Raw genomic sequence first — 26,221 nt, 5'->3', positions numbered from 1 at the left:
TTTTAATGTTCTTAAAGCCAGGAAATTCCTGGGGTAACTCAAGCCAGGGCCTGACATGCCTACAGTCAAGAAGGTGTTTCAATTAATACGGTGGAACAATTACAATTCTAACTTAGACTTTGATGAAAAATAGTCCCAACGTTGCGCAAGACAGAGAAGGTTGGCTCATCGTCACGCATGACATCATGTGAAACGTCAGTTCAGCGAGCAGCGGAAAGGGTTTGGAGCAAAATGTTGCTTTTCATTAAACTTGTTATAAAAAAAAAAAAAAAAAGACCACCTTCAACAAGTGTCATTAAATGAAAAGAACAACAAATGATATGGTGAGTTGATAAAATCATGTTAGTACTGCACGGTATGCTTAATGTGACGATCTAAGAAAGTAAATACAAATTCCAACAGTACACCACAGGGTGGAAGGGAACAGCTGACTCTCTGGGATCAGCTGAGATCAAGGATTCCCAGATCCACAAGAAAAGAAGTCTCTGTTGTTGACACGAGTGTCTTCATATGATCAAAATGCCCCCCTACGTCGATGCTGCTCAAAGCTGCACAATTAACAGTAAATGCTTGACATCCCGGGCAGTTAATGACGTGGATATTTGCCAAGTGTGGACCCCATGCAAACTGAGCCGGTCTGTTCTCTGGTGCCGTTGGGAATACACCGAATGCCTGCTATGTGTTGTAGGACACAAGACTGTGCTTTGGAAAACGTACCTTTTAATGTTTTCTTAATTGAGGGACATTAATCAATTGCGCTCCATCAGCAGAGGCTAAGATGGCCTGTAAGCATCTGCCCACCGAAGCAGCTCACCGACCCGAGACCAGCTGGCCCCCGACCCACGCTCTGCCGCAAGAAATCACTTTTGACTCCATCCATCAAAGCTACATTAATATTCCATCTTAAGCTGCCCACTGCTTGGACTGCACTCATGGGCTTAATTACACTTCGGCCTTGCCAGTGGAAGGTGACCGCAGAGAGTGAGGCAACTGTCAGTTACCATACACTTATACCCCATCTGGGACTAACGGGACTCTTTCGGGATTGCCTGTCCGCTTTGGCCCGTACATACCGTGTACAAAGAACTCGATGCGAGAGGGGGTTAGGTATCACAAATCGGGGACAATGGCAACAACTGCGCATCTAATTTAGCTCCTTGTTTATCACAAGTTGGTAATCAGATCCACCACACAATGGCAGTGAGCACAATGGAATGGTGATCAGGGAGCTATTGTTTTTCAAGCTAATTAGCCTGTGAATCCCAATCCCGGAGATAAATGTGGCTAAAAGTGGCGTACGCCCCTTGTACTATTAAAAAGAGCCTTACAAGTGCATGTTATTTGGGGATGTGTTACATGATGGCCTAGTTATCTGCTCAGCATGCTCCACTGCTTTGTAGAACACAGGCCGAGTACTATGTGAGCCCAGTGACCTCCCAACTGTTTTTATTCCACAAATATGGTCCCTGTTATATTGCCAGTTCATTGGGTAACGCGTGATTGTTACACATAGGATACTACGCACCGGAAGTAGTAGTTTTTAAACGTTACATTTTGAGGGAAATATGATGAAAATTTAATCCAGAACACAAAGACAACACAATGACCAATCACGGCTCAGATTCAGAAAACAGGTCAGCCAGTGATTGGTCGTCGTGAGCAGTTGCGATGTGTCATTTTCAGTTGACAGAAGACAAAATGGCCGCCCCTGGAGATGGCTAAAATCGGGTGATTAACTCTTATTCCACAAACGCAGTTATTAATCAGAATGTCTTATTTCAAGTAGTGGGCCTGCTGGGAACATATTCTTGAAAAAAATATGTTTGGGTTGACTTACACTTTAAAATGATTTTTTTTGTCGATTGTAGCCCATCCCTGCAAAAATGATTCCGAGATTCACCAATTAATGACAAAGAAACAATTAATATATTTAGTGGCCATCCCAGGGATGGACCCTCACTGTTGATTCAAACATTCAGCATGCCATGTGGAAACTCACTGAAAGCAAGAGTTCCCAACCAACCTTGTGGAAACAACCTTTGACCTTAAAGCATTAACCCCTGACCGGCAACAGGTGAAGACGGTGTCTTTCCAGCCAGTCGCACCAAGTGTCAGGGGCCTTCCAGCATCTCTTCTCAGCTTTTTAAGCAAATATTATCATTTTGCCGAGGAGCGCTCCAGACAAACACGGTGTAGGCTACATGTGAGGTCTAACGGCACATGTTGCCGTGGGTGTTAACGCCGTGTCTGTGACAAGAAAGGTCTTAGTTTGGTGACCAAATGTCGAAAACAGCTCAAACACCTGTTTATAGTACACGGGGCTGGACACAATACTGGGAAGTAAGTAAAAAAAAATATCGAGGTGAGGGAATAACCGGGGATTTATTAGAACGTCTCAGGAGAAGTAGTCCTTGCCTCGTCTGTCATCTAAAGCCATTAAATGAAGTAATGAGGCAAAAGGAAACTGCGTGGGCAAGTTGATTCAGCACTAATACTGTTTGGATGACAATAGTTCATTATAATTTGAACTCGTTCACTGCCTGAGAAGGTACATGCGGAACATTGTTTATCTGCCAAGACAGTGACGGGCCGTGAGGTAAAACCCAGAAATTCTTGATGCACTTTAACAATGATTTATTCCAGAATCTTTCTGGCGTGCCATCTATCAGATTGTTCTCTCTCTAAAGCTTATGTTGATTCGTAATGGGGCAAAAGGCACAGAGTGGTCTGTTGGCTGCGGACCAAACATACAAACTTTGATCTGCAACTGTTTCTTTCTCGGGACCCGGCGGATTCACTAGCCAGTTGGGAAGAGGAGGGGGCTGAGAGGGTAGGCGATAAAAAAAAAAAAAAAAAAAAAAAAAGATCCCAATAGGTGTCAGCAATCACCCTCTGTTCTGTCCTCATCACAGGGGGAATGCATGCAAGTGGTCCCTGGGGACTCTCTCTGACGTGGCTTTCAATGGCAAACGAGTTTTAATGGAGAGGTCAGCGAGAGTTCCTGACCGACGGGGCCAAGGGCCAGGTGGCACATCATAGCGTCCTTATGTGCAGCTATCCCCAGAATGCGACACAGTGGCGTCGGCAAGTTTGCCTCTGATCAGCGAGGGGAGGGCCAGGCCTTATTGCGCTGCCAAAGGCTCAGTGACCGGTGCCAACTTTCGCCAGGCTTGCTCAAACAGTTTATTTCCAAAAGGCACTCTTTAACAATGGATGTATTAATGTGTCGATCGTCTATCATTTATACAGTCAGGCTCATTTTAATAGCTAAAAAGCACAACTTTGATGTCCTGCAAAAACAGAACTGTTCATAAAAATGTTGCCCTACTACAGTACAACTTACATATATAATTCATGAAATGTAATGGGGAGATTTAAAAAGATGTGATTTCATTCATGTTGTTCGATCAATGCTATAATGAACATGCATATAACAAAATATTTCACTGGATTTTTCATTAGCGTACAATTATAAAATACACTGAAAAATGATAAATGCTTGAATGACAAGTGTTCAGTGAAACAATTATACTACATTAAAGTGCCTCACAACCACCAAAGTTAACTATTATCCAATGAAATACACACAACTAGGGCAGTAACTGCATTAGATTAAAACAAAAAATCAATATATCAATTTGCACAAGAGCAAAATAGCACATACTTGCCTTTGAAAAAATGTAATGTAGCTAAAATTAGCAACCAACACGAACGCCGGGTGCATTTAACCCGATATAAGATCCCAGAAAAATACAGTTTTCATCAATTTATGTAAAAATAATATTGGAAGTTGTCTTCTTTAATTTCCAAATATCACATAAAAAAAATGTGTGAGTGAAAATCACCCGATGCTGGTGTTCTAGGGTTAATGTCATTGGTAACTGTTACTGTCTTAATGATAGCTGTGGAAAAGCTCATTAAAATAACCAAGCTAAGACTGCCCAATAAATGTCACATAGTACGTACTGTAATTGCGAGAGCATGCTCAAACATTTTTCAACTGTGAAATTATCTGCACAGTCTGTTGATTTGTGTTCGATAATATTTTTCCCCTTCAGATATTTTCTTTAAAAATGATTTCAACACCTTATTTGCCTTTTGTTGTTAGAATGGGTATTATTTTTATTATTATTATTATTATTAGTATTATTATTATTATTATTATTAGTAGTAGTAGTTGTTGTAGTAGTGCAGCTCTTGGCCACATTATTAGGTACACACAACCGAATACCATTCAGTGCAAATCTGTCGGTAGAACCTTACTGTATCAAAATCAGAGCTGCTTCAATTATTTCTAGCCTCAATATTTTTGCATCAAATCTTGATCCGCATTTTCACAATAAGGCTCCATGGCTGTGCCTTGATCTTCCTGGAGAATATGCACTCTTCTTATAGTTACTGTTCGTAAAATATAGAGAGCATTAAAGATGAAAAGGACCGCATGAAGGGTTCCCACAGAACTTTTCACTCCATTTTCAAAATAGCTCCCGGTACGATGCAGTTCTACAAAACAACACAAATAGATTATTATTGAATGAATACCTCACTGACAATGGATGTCAATCAAAAAGTAGCATCATTATCTTTAAATAATTTTTACTCAGTGTACTTGGGCAAAAAATACATATACATGTTTTACATTCAGTACAATGTGCCTCTGAACTGAATCACACTTCTTTAGTCCGTGCAAAACAAAGTTAAATGTTATCTTAAAAAAATGAATAAACTAAAACGTAAACAAATTCATTTAATTGATTAATGCAAATTAAGTTACAAATGCGTTATTTATAACAGATTAAAGCAACAATTAGAATACAAATAACACAAAAGTAAATGAAGTAAGGATACCACAAGTATTATTTTATTGTTAACTATCTTACTTTTAAATACTACTACTACTACTACTACTGCTACTGCTACTACAACAACAACTACAAATAATAATAATAATAATAATAATAATAATAATAATAATAAAAATAATAATAATAATAATAAGCCGTTCACTATTTATTTTTCATTTGATTACAGCCAATCCAGTTTCATACAAGACAGTTTTGGCTTTGATGAAAAAAAAGATGGGAAAGCTCATGCAAGCATAGCTGTTGAGTGAATCGGGGCTGCCATCTCCTGGCTGTGTATGTCAACACAGCCCTCATAGAAAACCAGCCAACAAAAACTACATACGTGTAATTTACCAGCTTCCATAAAAGGAATGATTGCATTAGAGAGAAATCTTATCCCTCCTGTTGGTCATTCATCTTCACTTTAATGGAGCTCAATCCCTTCAGGAGATGGGCACAAGGACTAATTAGGCTGCATACTGCCCGCAAAGTGACTCTGTCATCTGGAGGCCATTGAAAAAAGCAAACACCCTTGCTGTCCTCAGCTGTTCAAAGATATTAAGAGGGAAAAAAAACATTTTGAAACAACCAGCTGTCTTGTGGGTTTTAAGCACACAGTCCTAAATCCACAAACCTCACAGTGTATAGCAGCAGGTCCGCATCGAGCCAAGTGATGAAGTCATCAGAGACTGTTTCTGTGTTGTCCCCTAAAATGGTTTAAGTAGGACAGAGTGTACTTTTAAATGGCCTGTTAATGGGTTGTTAGTAAACAAAAATCCCTTTTAATTCCAACAAAAATTGATTTAAACTACTGAAGCAGCATATTCCCCCGAAACATTAAAGCTGGGATAAAGGCATGTTACCGCATGTCGGGCAATTATGTGAGTTTTACCATAAATATTTTGACTGCTGCACGTACACATACGGCTAATATATTGGCCAAGTGGCTCTGATGAAACAGTTCTTTAATCTTGAAAAAAAGAGCGAGATGGGTGCACTTTAGGCAATACATCAGTGCATATTTGTCACTTGGCTCAAATACCTATAAGGCTGAGTATTTAATAAATTATATATATCTAATCAATTTAATTTGCCTTTTTTAAGGTAGACTATTTCCTTTTCATTCATTCATTCATTTATTCACTCATTTATTCATTCATCTCGTACATAATTTGCAATAAGCAAACACTGGCATTGTAGAGGCTAAGGCAAGGCTTGAAGTCACTGTGATGCCAAACCGGAAGCTTGTAATTGATGCGTTTCTTATTACCGTGGTTGATTTTTTATGAATAAAGAAAGGTCTGAGGCACACTTGTCAGTCGAACAATGTCAGAACATCCGAGGAAAGGGAAAATTCCTAAAAAAAAAAAAAAAAAAGAGCAACAAACTGTGCAACACTATTCACACATAACAACGGGTGTTATTCGAAAATGATACATTCAATTGTGACCAAAAGTTTTTGCAGGCGAACTGGTTTACTGGTTTATGATGGCGGATATGTTCCACCAAAACCATTTAAAAGGCTACTCAGTGTTGTGCAAAAGATTTATTTTACTTATATACTGAAATATTATGTTTGAAATAATTTTATCATGGCCAAATAATTTAAACAAATCCTTTCAACAAAAGAATTGCACAAAAAATATTGACGTTCAAAATCTAGTTTTTAATCTGATTCAGGGATTATACCCCTGGTTTAACAGACAAATAACGTTTCGAACGTGATCGGTATATGCCAATTTTCTTATTGGCCTCTGTGTCAATTATCATTAAGCCCTATGAACTCTACATAGTGTTAAGAATATTAATTTCACTTACCTCAATCCACTGAAGCATGTTGGCAGAAATAATGAAAGAATAACACGGACTCTGTCATATACGGTATTAATAAAATAAACCTGAATATATTGTGAAAGTTGCACATATGTCAGGCATAGGCAGGACAGATCAATACTGGTACTGTTTACACATCACTAAGCATTGGGGAAATAATGGCTAGACATGTATAGACCAATAGTACAGATTTTCCTATCCTCTCCAGGAGATGGCAATAGCACTACAGCATGGGAGAGTGTGCCATTTTATTTGCAGGCAGTCCAATTCTTCTCAGGGGTCAACATGAACCAAGAAGCACCTCTTTTGCAAGTGATTGCACAACATTAATTCAAAAACATGTTGTTATTGCCAAATTGCATATGGTTGAACACAGTCAGCGAAAACAAAAACAAAAACTCAGGTTTTGCTCAAATTGCAGCAAGTAGTAGGCAATCCTGTTTGTGTTACTGCTGTGAAAATTGTGAGGGCCGTACCGGTATTTTGTAAAAATGAATGACATCCTCCATATAAAGGAGCTTTTTTAATAGATTTTTTTTTTCTTCCTTTTCAGGACTCTCAACAAGGTGCCAAAGCGGTATGCTAATCCTACAAAGAAGCTATGGTGCTTCTTCATGCATTAGCGCAGTTATCTGATGCAAAACGCCACGTGCTTTGTGTCGCAATGGACAGATTTCCCACACACTGAGAGGACAAAGCCTTCAGAAGGCGATTTGTTTTATTGTTATTTTATTATTTCCCCTCACTTTTCAATTACCTCTCGCTTGATGTAGAAGCCTATCTCCAATACGCAGCGTGCCAAGAGTAAAAAAGTAGCAGTGGAAACTGGGGGAAGAGGTAATAAGAAAGAAATGGCTCGGGCTGACACAAAAAAAAAAAAAAAGATACAACAGACCTTATACTTCACAACCGTCCTGTGAATCAAAGTAAATACCAAAGTCTTAAAATACAACACAGTAATGGCAATGTACTGTTTGCAATGGCCATGAGTTACATTCTGGTGGTCTCTTTATTAAGACTTACAGTTATACTTACATTATATGCGGTATAATGTGTCTGAACTAGGCCTTCTAAGACCATGCAATTGAAAGTTAAATCTATGGTAAAAAAAAGAAAACAAGCATTCTGTCAGTACTGAAGGCGGAGAAATTTACCGATGGAAGCCATGATGGAAGCGTAGATATAATAACAATGACGGACTCACAATTTCCGTTTGATTCGGCTTGAGACAAGGACGAACTGACGATGTTGAAAATCATAATTTGGATTTTACAGTTGTAACTAAGTTGTGGGTGACCATTCATATACAAATATTAGATTTTATTTATTAATACAAAAAGAACATACATTGTATTAATTGATACAAGAAGAACAGGACAGTCTTGCTTGGTTTGATTTGCTTGGCCGAAAAATATTAAATGTATATTCAGAGAAAGAGTATAGATTGCAGAAGCTACTGATGTTAGCCATTGATGTGCATAGCTGTTTTATTCTTGTTCTACCCACACTACACCCCGTCATCTGCTTTTAAAAATGAACCGCCCACCTCAATCGATGAAGGAATTAGCATGTTCTCAACTTGCTGGGAGCGCCGTTGACGAAACTTAACACCAATCTTCGGCTATAGTCACTTACCCTGTGGAATGAAAACAGCTCCCAAGGTCACCAGAAGATTCTAATTATAATTTGCCCAAAGGCTTCGATGGAGAAGAAGACGTTTGCCTATCGATGAATATTTCAAGAGAGAGAAAAGATGCTCCTGTCCTGCTCGACGGAGTAAACCGCTCTCTCTAGCGAAGAAAATGTTTTATGTTGGAGATTGAAGTTAAGGAAGTCGGCTTGCGATCGAACTGCATGAATGCGATATTCGGCTAGAATTACTTTTACGACGTTTTCTGTCAGACAGAATTGTTATTTTTCTTAATAAACACATTGATAAGCTATTGTCTTTCCTCCAACTGCCTTGCTCTCTATACATTCATCATTATTTCTAAAACTTCCACAGGGTTTTTATTAAGTTCTTTCATGATTTACTCAGGGCTACAAGTGAGTATGCCTGGTAGCTAACTTTGACTGGGCTGGCCAACGCTGTTTGACCGCCCCAGTGCAGCTCGCAGATAATCAAGTCAATCGACTGAAGTTTGGTCTCATGGCGAGCAGTCCCATTTTGAAAACCTGTTTGAGCTTTTTATTCAGCATCCCTGATATTGATCTTAAGCTCCATTTACTAGTACAGTCATTGTTGTCTAGGAAAACAACGAGGGCACACTAGTAGAACGCGAAGTGGCTTAATAGTGTAAGAATGTATTTTTACGTTGATGGACTTTTAATATTTGTTATATGGGACTATGGTAATGGAATTGTATTGGGGAAGGAATATATGATGTGATGATGCAAATGTATAAAAGTATAGACGGTGACGATGTGAAGTGGCTGAAGAAACTCTTAAGTGGAGCCGTTTTCTCTCCGTGTACTGGTCTTTCACCCATGAATAACAGGCAGTGTGTTACAGGCACTACACCACAAAAGTAGAGTGCTACAGTCGTGAAATTGTTTTCCCCATGACTAGTGCCCAAGTCGTGCCGGAGGAAAATTGTAGTGCTCAAAACTTCGGCTTGTGAGACAAATTTGAGAATCTCACCTTTACTCTTTATTTTGTCTCAAATGTTCCTCCTATAATGTAGGAGAAAAATGGAGATACTTTGGAGATCTCACTTCAAGGAGATAATGAGTGGAAATAAGTGAGACATAGTCATTTTAGAGGGACTCAAAACTTGAGGCATAGTGGAGATACCTTGGAGATCTCACTTCAAGGTAAAAATGAGCAATGCTGGAGATTTGCTATCAAATTCAAAATGAAGTGTAACTTATGTCAACACTCAATTGAATAATCTTCACATGTCCTGTGCACATAAAGTGAGAAGACCACAAAGCCACAAATGTCTTATTCACACGATGGAATGCAGATGGCTAAATTGGCAGCTCATTTGCTAGTGGCTAGCATAAGCTCGGCCATCTTCACTCAGTGTCCTCATCAAACAGCACATATAGATGAAATCAGAGCCTTTTGTTGACAAGAAGCTGGTAAGAACAGCCCTGCCATAGATCTATCAAGCCAACAGGAATGGGGAAGAATAGGAAGTAGAATCCTACGAAAATAAAGTTTGTGCTAATTATTTAGCTTTTGATCACAGTTTTGATCTACATTCCAAGTCGTAGATGTTGGAGCTGTTCAAACTTCAATGTTGTTTTAGATCTGTAGAACCATTAATAAATAGTTCACATTATATTTATGGCAACCAGTTCTCGCTGTGATAGCTGCTTCTTGTGAGCATGTATGCAAATGAGACCAAGCAAAAAAACAACAAAAAAAAGCAAAGTATCAGGAGGATTGTCTGGCTTTGTCTCGTTTGCTGTGATTTTCCATCATGAAAACATATTCTTCATTGTCTCTTGACACTTCAGGAAATATGACAGCGGTGTTTGTAGAGCAGAGCTGCAAGAGGGCCCAAACAGCATTTTTTCGATGCTTGAAGAGATTTGTGCCATGTGCAATATAATATACGGCAATGCCTTGCTTTCATTGTGATAGCATTATGGACAAAGATTCCGACACATGCGCTGCAAACATTTGTAGAAAGTTGTACAACAGCTGCATGAGACTCTATATTTTCTGTAGGTGTAATGGCCAACAGACCAAATGCTATGACGACAACTTAATTTGGAGGAGTTCGATGAGTAATTAAGTGCTGGGATGACTTTTAACAAGCAGAAAAGGGACTACATTAACATTCAAGGGTTATTCATCATCATCAGTGCTATTAATTTGACATTTTGTAGTTGCGGATTTTGACAATTCAAAATATCTGCAGTAAAAAGGTCAAAGTGGGAGCTTTGTTCTATCTTGACATTTCCCGAATTGCGACAAGCAAAAACGATTACAACTGCTGGTTCTTATGCAGCACATCGCTGCTGGGTGGAAACAAAATGACCCATTTAATTACCTCACACAATCTCTCTCAAAAAATTATGCATATATTAAACATAACAATTGGAAAATATATAAGTTTATATATTCACTAAGTGTGACATATTATCACTATTATGTACACATACGCAGAGGTGGGCATTTTACAAAATTTTGCAGTTCGGTCATTCGTCATCCGTCAGCGGCCTGGCTGTCTGTCAAGCGTCAGTCTGTCATTTTTCAAGCCAAATCGAATGGAAATCATCAATTGGTCAGACCGTCAGTTAAGTCTATCAGTTAACTCCATCAGTTAGTCCATCAGTTAGACCGTCAGAAGTCCATCAATCCATCTGTCAGTCCATCAGTCTGTCCCCCCCACCCCCACGCTCCCAAAATAACATCAACAAAACGGGCGTCCGTCAGTGACGGACCTTGAACGCGCTTAGTGACGATTACTCTGACGAACGAAAATCCACTTCCATCATTGCTTGGTCCATCGTTTTTAAAAAGAGTCCAGTCATTCGTCAATCGTCAGCAAAACGGGCATCCGTCAGCCCGCGACTGACCGATGCATGAATCTGACGGAATGCCCACCTCTGCATATATGCCATAGTTCATCACTAACTTACGCTTATGCAGTAGAAATGTCGTGATTACAGTGAATGTCTATATGGAAAACACTTCTCCGGCAGGAATCTAAAGCAATCAACTAAACAACAGTATCGTGCCACGGGACAACTAACAGAGCAGTGTGCACCGTTTGTAACCTCACAATGTTATAATTACAGAATATATTACTAGAAAAACTTAATCAAATGAAAAATAGTAAGAATGGTGGAAACTGAGCGTGCCATTGTAAATCGAGCACCCCTTTGATATGTTCCAGCTAACCTTGTATGAGTACCTTTAGACCTCTTGAAGCTGAAGTTGAAGATTGTGCCAATCTGTCCCAATCTTTAATCATTTCTTGTTAACAGGGCGGATAGTACACAAATCAATGCTATGCCCCCGCCCCCCATCCCCTTCTTTAGCCTTCTTGGTCCACACTAGGATCAATACAGGTGGTTTGGTCACCATCATTAGCTCGACCAATATAGCTGCTTTATGAGCATTGTCTAAGCCGTAGGTGATAATGTGCCATTCGTTTATGACACCATATAAGTTTAATGCTGTGCCTTGGCAGTAAATATCCATAGTATTTAAGGCAAGCTATAGTTTAATGGCTGCCACAGGTCACCAATGGTATGCTTTTAGCCAAGGGACTGTCAGGCAAGGAGTGTAATGGACTGAGGTGGCTTCTGGAGCAAAGCGTGAGGAAGAAGGAACTAGACCTGGCCCTGCTTGAGCGAGAATGACCCCAGGAGTAACACAGTGTCAAGGAGAGGACTATGTCTCCCTCATGACTCACTTAAAAGGAAGATCTCATATAGTTTTGCTAGGTGTAGACGCACAGACAGTTGATAGAGAGAATATATGTATATATATATATTATAAGCTGTGGTGACCAACCTAGGGAGTACCCCACCTCACGTCTACAGTTCACCGCTCGCAACCCTAATCGAGAGTAACTCCGAAGTCTCTGCTGCTCATGCCCACAGTCACTACACCAACACTTACTAACACCATACAAGTGCGAAGCTTAATGAGGCATGCAAAGTAATTAGTGCGTACAAAGCCTCCATCAACTCACGCTGCCTTCATCTTCTTTCCGCACATATTGTTTCTCATCTCTTTCCCCTCCGCTCTCATCTTTTCACATCCTTTCATCCCGTTCCTCTTATCCAGCGCGCTAGCCTTGGTGCCAAACGGATAAAGCTTTTTTTTTTTTAAAGTTAAGAAGACAGGAGATTTTTCATGAGGATCAAACAAAAAAAGACAGGGTGATAAGGAGAAAGACGGACAGACAATCTCACAAGTGACAGACAGCTCCTGGGTTAACAAGCAAAGATTAACCAGAGTAGAAGAAGTAGCGAGCCTCACCAAAGGTGAAAACTAATATGTGATGAAACTTAAAGCAATTTCCCTCCCCGGCAAGATAGTCGGCTTTTGTTTTTGTCTTTTGGCCCAAAACAAGCTTGTTGTTGATTAGCGCCAAGCGGCCCAGGCAAGACGAATCAATTATGGAAGACAGATTTATAGAAAGATCACAACTTTATAGAGCTTTTACATTAACTTTTAACCTTGATGCAGAGATTTTGGCTTCTCCATTGCGTCCTCAAGAGCGGCCAATGTGGGAAACGGACTGCAGCCAGATGAGGCAGGAGTAGATGATAAAGTCACACAATTGATAATTTCCAGGAACAATTCATCATTTTCTGTAATGCTCAGTGATGTTCAGGGTCACAGCAGGAAGCAAGAGACCAAACTATGTGACTAAGAGAAAAGGGACATTCAAGGACAGACTCTATGTGTGTTTATTTTTTCGTCTGCTTTTTTTTTTGTTACGGCATTTATGTCGAATAAGTGACACAGCATTAAGAATATGTCAAGAATAAACAAATCTAAGAAGCCGTATCAGATTCAAAACAGTAAGACAACAGTATCACAGCATGCATTGTCAAATTTTTATCAAAGCTAATTTTTTTTTTGGGGGGGGCGCACTGGGTCTTTGCTGTTATTGTGTTTGACTATTAACTGGGGCAAGTTTATTTTTACAGTACTCTTCTACAAATTTGTATGATGGCACTGGAACATTATGTTCATTTAACTATTTGGAAAAATGCATTCAAAATCCGAACACATCAAAGATCAACCAGCAGTTCATTCAAACTATAAAAAAAATAAAACATTCATTATTTCGTATCCATACTTTCAAATCTGCACGCAAGCAACCTACAAGCAAGGCTGTAAAAGTGAAAACAGCCTTTCACCCAAAATTTCATTAGTTGTTATTTTCTTGTTGACAGCTACAATTTATTTTGTCCTCCACAGTTCACCGCCCCCTCCTTGTTTTTATTTTGTGGGTGCAGTGCGTTCATATTAAAGATATCTCAAGGCAGGGGAAAACGGTTGAAGTGAAAAAAAAAAAAAAAAATGTGGACACTTCTCGTGTGCTCAGATGCTGTAACAAGATAATGAGTTCACAGAGCTGGTTAGTCATGCGCACGGGAGGGCACGGGCACGAAGAAGGTGGGATGAAGGTGGTGAAAGGTGCTGGGAGTCAAAACTGCTTTAAAGCTGTGATCCGCATTAAGCTGATGGACTGACCCCATCCAAGACTCATTCTTGCTTCCATCTAACAACCGAAGCTATCGATCCCATGCCACCTAAATGAATGCTTTTGGAGCAGGTGCAGGATTTTTTATTTTTTATTTTATCTAGTCACGCTCCATTTGCTGTGTTGTCTTAATGAACGACACTGTGCTGTTTCCTCCAAAGATTTCTTTAGAATATTCTGATTAAAATATTCGTTCTATACAATATACTAAATAAAAGTAGCAGCAATTAACTGTTTTCTTTTGCTCTTAGGCTTGCCCTTTAAGATGCAAATGTAATTAATGTTAAGCCACTCTTATGAATATAAATTAAAATAAATAAGCAGCCATTTATGAACGAACAAATGCATTGCCATGAGCAAATGGAAGCATAGAAATTGAAGTTGTTATCTTTTTCGGACGTCGTGTCCTACAATAAGACACTACCAACTGAACGACCACACATTTAGAAATGATTTTTGCTCTCCACTTTTCTTCACACTTTGTTTGACATGAAGTCCCGGTTTTTATGCATTGAGTGCGATTTCGACTTTGGTCAAACTACGTCTGCCTCATTTTGGCCCCTAGGAGGCGATGATGTGTCTTTTAGCTTCGTTAACCATGATGGTTCAACAAGGGAGGGATACTTGTTAACTGAATACACTGTTTAATCAACAACCTCATTATTATTATTATTATCATTATTATTATTATTATTATGGGTGGCTGTGCAACTGAGGACGGTAGGGAGTGAGCAAGCTTGTGTTTGGACGTTCGCAGAGTGAGTTGATGACTGAAAAAAACATATTTAAATGACATCCTAGATTACTCATATTCGACTGGACTTTCATCACCTTCCCCTCTACTAAAGAAATCTGAAGTTGCTCAACCCCCAGTCTGTACATGCCACCGATCATCATATTTTTATTTTCATTAGTAATAGTACTAGTATTAGTACAGTTCCTCCTACCTCTGCCTTGTTTTGACGACCTATTAGGTGTACTACGCTACTGCATTTTAATGTTGGTTGTTATGGGGGTACTGGGATAGCATAGTCATTTTTGAGGAGTTACTCGGCGTGACATTTTAGAGAAGCACTGCTTTAATGATTATGAAGAAAATTCCTCTTGACCTCACGTGAGACATTTTTCTTCCAACCTTGCGTGAACAGCTTGAGTTATATTCCTGACCGCCCCCAGCGCACAAGACAAAGTCCATAAAGGCATACCTTGTATGAATTTGGTGTTGAAGAACTTGGGATACCTGATCTCAACACATCACGCAACGTTGGTAAGAACAACAAAAGAAATGGTGACCTCACAATTTTGTCTTCTAGATGAGAGGATAAAAGTACCCACAGGTACACTTATGAAAGGTCTTCACAGAAGAATGGAAACGGATTCATATTCTTCCTATTCACTTCTTATACTGTAGGTGTACCATAAGTTTTATTCATGTTGTTGGCAAATATTAAATAAAAAAAAAGAACATTTCAAGTCAAAGCTCAGAGCAGCATGTACCTGACGGGCTTTTAGTTCCGCTGTCCTGTTTTGACAAAACACAGTTCATGAGTGAATCCTTCTGACCATCAACCCCTGCCCCCCCCCCCTTTTTTTTTTATCCAGCTCTTGGTTCTTTAATAACCCTAAGTGCTATTTCAGTGCAGACGTTGCTGCCTCTGACTCACTGCATCAAGCGACATCACCTGGCATCTTGTGTGCGTCTGGGTTGTGTTAGCACAGCACAGGACACGAGTCAGTGAACAAGGTCTGACCACTGAACCGTATAGTCAGAGAGGAATCCCGCAGGGGGGTTAGCGGGTGGGTAAGAGCCTGAGGAGCAGGAGCGTGGGAAGCCATCAGTTGGCTCAGCATACTCTAGCTGATATTTTGACATATTGAGGTATCATGGAGATGCAGATTGGAGGGATGAGATGAGTGGCTGTGATTGACATTGCACTCTAGTATCATTCTATGAAACATGGCATGTATTGCAATGGTTAGCAGGAGTGTCACCAAGCATTGCTTTAGGCCCTATGCTATCAATTCTGGGGATTAAAAATAATATTTTCTAGGGCCCCTGTCAGTAATGGGCATAATTGTCATCACTTTTCTCCACCTTTCGGCACCCTATTTGAATGCAGCCCTTTGTGTGGGTGTGTGTGTGTGTGTGTGTGTGGCTGGCTGGATGTAAACACATAATCATCTTTTGAGTACGACTTCAAGAAACAGTCACGGTGGAGCTTTTGGTTAGTATGTCTGCCTCTCAGTCTGAGGTTCCGAGTCAAGGTTATAATAGTTTCGGAATTATAGTTATTTAGTCATAGTTAGTTCTTATTTTGTTTTGAGTTTTGTTTTTTAAGTTGAGTTTTAATAAATGTTTGTAGAGCAGTTTTCTTACTGTTATTTCGTTTTTGTTTTTCCAAAAATGCTTAATTTTAGTTTAGATTTTATTTGATCATTATTATGATTATTTTGTTTGTTTAGTTTTTTTGTATTTATTGTGTCCTAAAGAAAAAAAAAAAGAAAATCAGAGAAAGTATTGTATAGTAAAAACTCAACAAAAATATTGTTTAAAAACATTTTAAAAACAACCATCCACAAATCAAATGAAGATACTGTATAACAGTCGACAGACTTTGAAGTACGAAATGTGCACTGTGTATTATTGTTTCTGAAGTTAGATGCATCACAACCATAACATCTTAAACAAGTCTAGGTTGGTCTCGTTTTCTATCCCTTATTCGGCAAGTTTATAACTTTTAAAGTTGAGTTTCGAGCTGCGTTAAGTGACAAGAACAGGGAAGTCAACCCAAACATGCAAGCTGCAAGCAAGGCCCTTCAGCGACATCATCTGGTGGCACTTTTTTATTGGCTGCCGCGAGATGACGTCGCTCCAAGGCATCGCATAACTCCTAGACGACCATGCGACCTTCCCTCTTCCGGCTAATGGCCATTCTGTTGTACCGAAATAACATTTACAATCAACCACAAATGTATTAAATTCATTGCCAAAGACAAAAACAAAGGACATTTTTGGTATAGATATAAATTTTTGTAAACATAAAATGTATTTTCAGCTACTTTTCCTGTGTTTTTTTTTTTTTTTAACATTTTATTTTATGTTTTTTTTCAATTTTTATCCCTGAACTAAAACATCCTTGTTCTGAGTTCAAATCACAGCTTTTCCGATTTATATTCCGGTTTTACTGTTGGAAACATAAATAAACAACTTCATGCTCATGTTTGTGTGAGAGAGAAAGATGAAAACACTGAGCTCTTGGCAAGGCGAAAACAATTTAGTCCTTTTTGACATATAGTCGTTTCCTCTGGAGGAGGTTATCTTTGGAATCTGTGAACCGGACCCAGACAGCAGTGCGTGGATGTTTTCCTCGTCTGCTGCTGATTGAGCAAAGTGAAGACAACAAACTCCACACTGCTGTCAGCATACACCCACCAGAGGCTTGCTTTGCTGCTAATGATGAATGTGTGACTGCTGTATTGGAACAAACATGTCTGTGCTCTGTGTGAGAAACTTTCAGTGGAACTCAAAATCTAAATCCCCATCAATTGTGCGGATGCTAAAAGTTGTCAACACGCCAGTGTGAAAATATTAATGTGTGTGAGTACATCACAAAATATTTTATGCATATTGCATTAGAACAGTCGGCAACATCCTGACAGCAGAGGTGAGTAGTAAAGAGCTATACTCGCTAAGTTACATTTCCTAAGTAATTTTGGAGTAATTTGTAATGTAACATACAGTTTACTTTTACTTGAGTGTTTTTGTCAAGAGGAAAAGCTACTTTTACTCTGTTACATTGAAGTGCATTCGACTTGCTGCTTTTTAAAAAAAAATCTACAGGTATTTTGTATTGCTTCTATGATTTTGGTTCATAAGAGAGACTCGTGTCACATGACACTCAACCAACCCAACATAACTACTTCCGACATACTACTAAATGACGTTGGACTCTACTTATGACGTTGGACTCCATTTGACCCACCAAACACAGCCAGTGAGTCACATGACTGCACACGGCATCATGGACGGCCACATAGAAGCAAAGTATTCAAAGTGACGTATTTTCACGAATTTACCTGACAAAATATGCTCCAGCTAAGCCACGACCCGAGTGAGGATTAGCGTTATAGTAAATGGATGGATGGACTATGATCAAGTACGCCATGTATGTTATACAATGCCCTGCATTTGCCTGAAAAAATTCCGCTTGAAACTCAGGAAACGTATAAAAAGCTGTCCCATCCTGTGTTTGAAATATGTCAAGTCTGTGTTACACTAAATAAAAACCGGCAGGTCAACCACAGCATGTGCATGCAAATTGCTGTTCATCCGACCCACTCAAACCTGTTTGAGCCCTCTGCGTCTCGCCGCAGAAAGAGCTGCGCGCATTCAAAAGGAGTTTGCACAACACTGACGCATAGTCTCTGTTCAAAATAACTACAATGGAAAATATAGCTACCTTGGCTCAAGTCAATTTTCTATTTAGCTTACTGTGCATTCTCTTTAAATGAGCCATGACTTGTCACTTGATAGTTCCTAGAGTACAATATCAAACTGCATAAAACAGACCTCAACACATAGATAAATGTATTGTCCATATTCTTTTAAGAGATGCAGGGCGTGCAGAGGGAACAGATAACTTCTGTCTTTTTTGGGGGGTTGTTTGTTTGTTGCCTCGTTCGTCCCTGTGCTGTGGGAATGTTCACTGCCAGGAGTGTTGATAAAACCAAGCCGTTTCCAAGAAACAAGCTTTGAAAGTGACACCCAGACAATGGAGTAGTTAATGATGTGCAGCAAAGGTGGATTCCTGCTTCTTAACTGTAGGCCTGTCCAAGGTGCAAGGAAACTCACTTTTTTTATTTCATTATTTATTATTTCTAAGCTCCCAACTCTTCAATGGAAGGCAATAGGTGTTCATTTTCAGTTGATTATGATGTATATCCTCAAGGCATCAATGGAGTTTGGCTCATTAATCAAAGTCAATACATCCTTGAAAGTAAACATGATGTCGGTGTAAAGGAGCAAGGGAAGATAAATTAGGCTTGAAATGTGTAATGAGACACAAACACCGGGAACATTTTATGAAATATCTTGTGGAAGTGGTTAAAGGTTATGGAGTGTCAAAAAGTTTTCTCTGCACAGGCCTACTTGAAAATGATTCAGATATTCAATTGGGAAAAAATTATATATATATATATATTTCAACTTCATTGCTACATTGCTAATTATGCTAGTGTTTTGTCAATGACTACCAAACAGGAATGTTCTATTATTATTCCACCAAATGCAAATATGGAGGTTTTATTATGTCTGTTTGCATATTGATTTCATACAGGATTAATTGCCATTTCGTATTTTGCATAATTTCCAGGAAAACACAAACAGAGAAAGACTGTGGTATTTATTTGACTTTGTTGACTTGATGTCGGCTGAGTAAAAATTGCAAATGATTAAAGTTATGACCGGACTCAAAGCAATATTTTTCTTGATTTTACTTTTCTCTTTGTGTGTGTGTATGTGGGGGGGATTACATGTTGTGCCATGAGGCATGCCAAAAACTATTAATGGTGGTGAGTTGAAGAGCTGAAAAACAAAACAAAAAAAAAGAAAACACACACAGGCAGACAAAGAGAAAAAATACAGTGCACAAGGTTTTCCTTTTATTGGCTCGCTTTGGATCAACAGAGACCCTTGAAATTAAAGAAACAAATCACGTATCCACAGCGGCTATGTTCAACGCTAGTCATGAATCAGTAAGAGACACCACAGCGCTGCTAAACAAATGATGTAAAAATGGCTACATCAAGGCCTCGCAATGCTTATACCAAATTATTCGGTTTCCTTTTGCAAACAGTAAGAATTTCCATTAAACATTTTGGCTTCACAAAACTTTTACCTAGAGGTGGGCATTTTGCCAAATTTTGCCGGTCGGTCATTCGTTATCCGTCAGCGGCCAAGGTACCGTCATTTGACAGTCCGTCGTTTTTTTGTGAGTAACCGACTTGTAATCGTCAGTCCGTCCGTCAGTTAATCCGTTGATTAGTCCGTCAGAGCCTATCCCAGATGATTTAGGGTAATGGGCGAAGTAGCCTGCACCTAATAATGGACGTCAGCCAATCGCAGGGCAGAAACAGTATCGAATATAGTCTTGAATGCACGAAGAAAGTTGTGGTGCTCAAGCTGTCATTACTTAACTAGACAAGCTGAGAAGTATGCAAAGCACCAGGGAGAAGCAAGGGTGTCAAACCTCTGGAAACATCATAGTTGTAGTTATAACCAGAGTACTGGTTAGAATGGTTTGGAGGTCTAACGGTACCAAAATTTACTCTTTTGCTATATAATCCTGGATTTTGGTTCGCGATTCACTTCACATTTGTTACAGTGAAGGAACAGAATGCAAAGCAGACGACTTCTGTCTGCCCAATACGTCTGTTTGTTTTACTCATTTGCTAGCGATATTAGCAATATTAGAGTTATGCGATGGAGATGCTAGCTTGTGCGTGTCTTTATTTATATTGATAGTCAGCCAAGTAACACACGACGTGCTGCCAGCTTTATTAAACTTCTCTATATCAACTACTGCATCTTACATAGAATAACAGAACATATCACTCACCCGCAGTATGAGCCGATCACATTCGTGTGCACTTCAGGGACCGCTCGGAAAACATAATCGTATCAAAGAATATTACAATATTACAAAGAATATCACAGTGCATTTAATATTTGTGTTACGCAACGGAGACAAGTTGCCTTTACCGTCAGTTGGGGGAGGGCGTGTTGCCGCGGCCTGGTCTAAAGCGGCCCTCAGCACGGTACCATGGTAAAGTGACGTTCGTAAGGGCCCATCGAGAAAGCTCCGCCCCCTCCGTGCTGATACATATGCTCCGCCCCTGCCTAGTGCCATACTGTCCGTTAACCAGAATCTGTACTGCAGTGTATTTTTTTTATGGACTAGGCATGTGGCTGGAGCACAATTCCTTTATACATCTTATCATTTACCTGATAAAACTCATGTGGAAAAATTGCTCCATCACGTGGGACACATAATTGCCCATGCGTTTGAATTTTACAGTTTTTATGATAGTCATTTTGAACATAAGTCGAGGAAAAATTGTGTCAAGCTTTCGCGGGCCACATTAGATAGAGGGACAGAGAGAGCCCACGGGCCTTGAGTGTAACATCTGTGTCCTAGAGGTTCCATTGGATCATCTTGTCAGAAAAACAAAAAAGCTTGTGTTCATTAGATGAATAAAATCTGCAGGGAGTATGTTGCGCTGCAGAACGACCATGACCCCCTGGCGCGGTGGCATATGTTAATAAAATACGCTGCACAACTCTCCCTGCATCCTAATTTGCCTTTGTGTCAAAATGAATTTTGTGTGTTCCTGAAAATTCCACCAGCCTGCGCTGCAGCATATACTTGACGTGTGCGTGTGTGTATGTGTCAAGTTTGGGCACGGACGTTGTGTACGTGAATGTACCTGACAGGCCCATATAGCAATCTCGATATGCATTGTTCTCATTTGAATATAACGCTTAGTGGGTGATGGTGGTGATTATTACCTGTTGTTCAGCGAGAAGGGCATGAGCTCCCCCTGGGCCCTTTTTTTTTGTTTCTTTGTTGGAGAAACTCGAATATTGCTCATTGGGGATTGGTGAGACATGGCAGCAGCATGGCAGCTACTCTCCACAGCAGCAGAGGATTTCCGCTATCAAGCCATCGAGGGCCAATCATGCAGGAAATTCAACAGCTGGGATGCAAATTGTAGAATATCATCTGGAAAGAGATGAAAAGTTTTAAAAACGGATATCCAACAGATCAACAGATGCAGTTGCAGGACGACTGTCTGCGTGTTTCTTTGTTTGTTTTTGTTGTCAAGGTTGGTGAGCTCTGCAACATTGTCGGAGAGATTCAGGATGCTTGACTGATTATGTGACCCTGTATCCACTATGCTTGTAATACAGTGAACCCCCCGAACGTCAAAGTGCAACATTCACTACTTGAGCCCCATTTGCAGCTTTTTCTTTTCTGCTTTTTTTCAAACGATCCTACCATTCGCTGGAAAACTCTTCTCTTTGCAGTATTTCGCTTCATCTTGTGGCCGCCTGTTGTTTTTGTTTTTGTAAGGTTTAGAGTAATTGTTGGCCCGTTTTGTTGACAGTTCTTTCCTGCACCTTGTGTGATGGAACAAAGTGAAAGCGACATTTTGTTAATGCCTTTCGCTTGATGCAGCTACAAAAAGTCAGTGTACCATAGTCTATTTCAGTGTTTTTCAACAATGTGCCACGAGATATTTTCAGGTGTGTTGTGGGAAATTATTTAATTTGTGTGCCTGTGCGGTAGCTAACAGGTAGTTAGTAGGTAGTTAATTGTCTTTGTTTAGAGACAAGCGAATCAGTGTTTCTTTTTATGTTTCACACAGAGTAAGTATCAATATAAAACATTATAAAATACTTTTTTTCATTGTGTTTATTTAATTCCTATTTAAGACATTATAATATAACATCATTCTCCAATGTTAAAAAATGCTTATATAAACCATTCAACACTAATATTGTTAAAAAAGGCTTCTTTTTTTTCACGATTTCACCTGGTGGTGTGCCGCGGGATTTTTTTCAATGAAATAAATGTGCCTTGACGCAAAAAGTTAAGAAAAACACTGGTCTATTTCTCTTTTATAATTTGCCCGTGTTCCTTAATATTTATTATTGTGTGTGAATGGTAAAAGGGGAGTTTAATGACTTGGACAGTTTGTGTAAAGAGCTAGTGCGCCAATGTTTTTGTCCATGTGTGATGCCACTTACGTTTGTGCTAGCGTGTTATTTGGAGTACCGGTAGTACGCCAACAATACTACTGATGAGCCTCATGTGAATGTGGTGTATTTGTTTTGAATAATTTAACTATTGAATAGAGCAATTTATGTAACATGGGGTCATGTGCATGCTTTGCTGATTATTTGCTGATTATACTTCATCAGTGCTGTTACTGACCACACTCAAGAAATCAATCCGAACGGGAGTAAAATTCATTTTGATTCTCTGCAGCAATGTCTTCATTCTGCATGGATGCTTGTTGAGATATATTTATATATATATATATATATGTATATATCGTGCTTGCATGGATTTTCTCCAGGTACTCCAGTTTCGTCCCACGTAAGTTGATTGGACACTCTAAATTGCCCCTAGGTGTGATTGTGAGTGCGGATGTTCGTTTGTCTCCGTGTAACCTGCGATTGGCTGGCAACCAGTTCAGGGTGTCCCCCGCCTACTGCCCGAAGACAGCTGGGATAGGCTCCAGCACGCCCATGACCCTTGTGAGGAAAAGCGGTTTTCAATAATGGATGGTACAGTATATATACTGCGTGTGTATATATATATATATATATATCCAGCTTCCTCTTCAGGTCTGTGTTCCCTGCACTTCTCTTCATGCTCCCGTATGGCACCGACAAATTGGAGTGACCAGTTGTCAATTTAATTATGAGTCCTACATGCAATGCTGTTGGCTTGGATACAGAAGCTTCTTTCTATTAATCTTGTATGATCCGTCGCTCGTTACCATGCAGAGCTGCTGTCATTCTTGGCTAGGGAGGAAGAATAGGTGTTGATCCCACGTGGCTCCCTGGCATTTCATCAGGCAAGTATGTTCACTTCCTGTCTGCACGCATGTCGTCATTTCCTTGCGCAATACACTCTGTTTGCGTATGATACTATCAGGTTCACATGTTTCAATCGACTTAGTTTCCATCACCTTTAGACCATGTCCAACTGCAAAGAAATTGCTGCCATGTCAATTGACGTGAAATGGGGGCAGCCCATCTTCAGAAAGTATTTATTTGAGCTGAGCGGGGAGGCTGGAATGAGACAGGAGTGAATTTTTCTAAGTCGGTCTGTACTCTTGTGGATGAGAGGACTCTCAAAGTTAGTTATGATTGCACAGACGAATGAAAATCCACTTCCATCTATGCTTACTCGGTCTATATTTTCAAGTTTCCCGTCTATCGTCTAACCCTAGCAAAAGAGGCTACCGTCATAGACGGATCGACGGACCGGTCCATCGGTCAGACGGAATACCCACCTCTGTATTTCAGTACAGTGTTGACTCATTTATCGTGGTTGATACGTTCAATGATCCCCCGCGATATGACGGATGCCCGTTTTGCTGACAATCGACAAATGATAGGATACTTTTAAAGAATGACGAGTGAAGCTCTGATGGAAGGGGATATTCGTCCGTCAGAGTAATCGTTACTACCGCGTCCATCAGTGAGGTTTTTTGGGGGGGGCTGTTCGGAGGACTGACTGATGGACCGACGGACTTCAACGGACTTAATTGACGGACTGGCTGACGTACTGACGATTATAATTTGGTTTGTCACGACAACCGACGGACAGGGAACCCAGGCCGCTGACATATGACGGAACAGCAAAATTTTGTCAAATGCCCACTTCTGCGTCCATGTATACACTACTAATAGTATGTCACACTTAGTGAATATATAAACTGATATATTTTCCAATTATTATTTTGTTATGTATATAAATGCAGATGGTTAGTCAGGGCATTCTGGTTTCCGATTGGCAAGGAAACCGCCCCCCCCGTGCCATATTAATTAGTTGATGCGCAACACCCGTGCGCGCCATAGCGTTGTTCATGGAGGCTGCTGGGAAGGAATTATGGAAAGTCGTATACATATATATATATATATATATATATATATATATATATATATATATATATATATATATATATATATCTTTATTTGAAATACAATGTGCCGTTTTCCATTTCCATATATTACCATGCAGCATTTTGAGCTACGCTCCCTTTTTTTAAACACTGCTATTACATAACATAACATGCTGTTGGAAGATGAATTTTAAGGGAAAAAAAATAATTACACAACACAATTTCCATTTACACAGTAGTTGCACTGGTACAGTATGTAGCTTCGCTATAGTGGTTGGTGCTCATAGTCATATAAAACATTAATGATACAACAACAGTGGAAAAATATAAATCAGCCTCCTTGTGTTTGTGGCTGCACTTGTATTTCCGTGGGTCAGGGAGAAGATTGTTGACGCTCATGATGTTTGACTGGTAAGGTACTGGTAAGGTCTTGTGCTGAACATTTTCACTTGTGGGAACAACAGCAATGTTCTATGTGCTCGTGTGTGGGAGGACAATACCGGCAACACCGTAAACCTTGATCGTCATCCGAGACCAACACAAACTATTTTTTTATTTCCTATTGCGTACGGCATGTGGACCTTTCGGGCAAATAGCGTCAGATTCCATTTCCACTATACTCTTCCTTCTTTTTCCTAAATGGATTGTGGACACCTCTAGCAATAAGAGGCCTTGGCATGGCCAGCAGTCATTCACTTTGCTTTGCAGCTTCTCCTCTCTGGTTGGAATAAGCTGATGCTAGTAGCTATTTGTTTTGGAGAACACCCTCACTTACACTATTGGTTTCTGAATTTGAAATATAACCGTGATTTGCCCTCGGGCTCAGTGTGTGTGCTTACTCTGCGATTGTAATGAAACGCGGGTCTTGATATCCCTCTGACCGCATGTCAGTGTGCAAATAAAGGCCCGTATAGAAATGCAATCAATAATACTGCTAGTGATCTCAATCCAATTTGCCTTCTGCTCGTACAGCAAATACGACAGCTTCTGGCTTTGCTGGATTTTGCCTTTTGTTGCTTCTGTGTGTCTTGTGTTTGTGTGAAACAACACTACCCGCCCTCCCTCCTTCTATCCCTCACTCGCTCCCTCTCCCCCTCTCTCTCGCTCATAAAAGATGCTTCTCAATGAGGCTAGCAAAATAAAATGCTTTCTGAAAGGTCAGAGTGGCAAGAAATGTTCAGAAACGTGACCAGACAAACCCGCTATGGTCCATCAATGCTGCTTTTCCATTTTGAGGCAGACATGAGCAGACGTTGTCTTCCTCACCTCCGTGACCTGTATGAGGAAAAACAAACATCTGGCACTTGCATTGTGCTGCTTTTTAATGGTTGTTTACAAGCTGCAACATTATAAATATCGTGGGAGCATATTTGAACCTGTTGTTTTCCCACACAGGGTCGTGTAGTTGTCACCCACAGGCGTTCCCCCCCCCCCTCCCACACTATCATTTCTTCAATTGTGGTTCTGGTGATGATGGCGATTGAGGTAGAAACATTTATCACAAAACATTGATTTATGGAGAATGATGCAGTGTTTGAGTGGTTCACCCATGAACATATTTTATGACCATTTTGACGTCACTCTAGCTATTGTACAGATACAGCATGTCAGCAACAACACATTAATTATTGGAAATGCATTGTATTTACATCACAGATTTCA

The sequence above is a fragment of the Filicampus tigris genome, chromosome 7 (genome assembly GCF_054856515.1).
Source record: "Filicampus tigris isolate MCC_2025a chromosome 7, RoL_Ftig_1.0, whole genome shotgun sequence".
In the NCBI taxonomy this organism is placed as follows: Eukaryota; Metazoa; Chordata; class Actinopteri; order Syngnathiformes; family Syngnathidae; genus Filicampus; species Filicampus tigris.
This window is presented reverse-complemented; position numbering follows the sequence as displayed.